Source organism: Drosophila takahashii, chromosome X, assembly GCF_030179915.1.
Source record: "Drosophila takahashii strain IR98-3 E-12201 chromosome X, DtakHiC1v2, whole genome shotgun sequence".
NCBI lineage: Eukaryota > Metazoa > Arthropoda > Insecta > Diptera > Drosophilidae > Drosophila > Drosophila takahashii.
Window position 1 is genome coordinate 25,288,382 of NC_091683.1, and position 919 is coordinate 25,289,300.

Below are 919 nucleotides of genomic sequence, written 5' to 3' on the forward strand. Positions count from 1 at the left end.
TATCTCTACAATAAAAAACGCGACAAATTAAAACTTAAAATTTTATAAAAACACCAAAATTTTGTTGGATTGTAAAAATAAGGTAGAAAACTTGGTGCGTACTGAAAGCTAGAAAGGTTGGGAATACACAAAGTTACAACGACAAAGTCTGGGCCTACTCAGTAAACAACAAAAAGGATCGAAAAAAATATCTTGACTTTCAGACTCTTTTTGTCGAAAACTCTTATTTCTAGCTGTTACATTATTTATTTAATAACATTTTGTTTGCGGTGTCTCGACTATCAGATACCCATTCCTTTTGTGCTTTATTCGTCGACAGCGCTTATTTATTAAATTATTATTTAATATTACATTTATTATTACATTATTAGTATTACATTTATTATTTAATATGTAATAACATTTTCTTTGCGGTGTCTCGACTATCTGATACCCATTACTCTGTAGATATGTTCTATGACCTTTTCCTCTTTTTCCTGGCCAAGAAATCAGCACTGGTACTGCTGCTGGTCCGGCTGCCCACTTGGCAGGCGGAACACGTCCACATGGCCCACATGCGAGAGTTCGAAGTGTGGACGGAGCATCGGCCCACTCACACACATGCAGCCCACTTTGTTTGCTGTGAGCCCTTTAAATTGACGTTACGCATCCGCCCTGTTAGCCGGCACGCACTGAAATCTTTATGAATGGGCCGCGCGGGCCGCACAGTGGAATCGAATGATGAAATGAAATGGATGCCGGGCGGAGGTTCATGAATACGGACTGAAGACTGTCGACGTCCCACGTCGCAGGGCCCACAGTTCATGTGTGTGTGATGGCAGTCATTTGCATTTCGCTTTCATATTTTGGTAAAAAATTACAATGTGTGCGACATGTGGCTGAAATAAATCAGAAAGCAGCCCCCAGAAAGGCAGCCCAG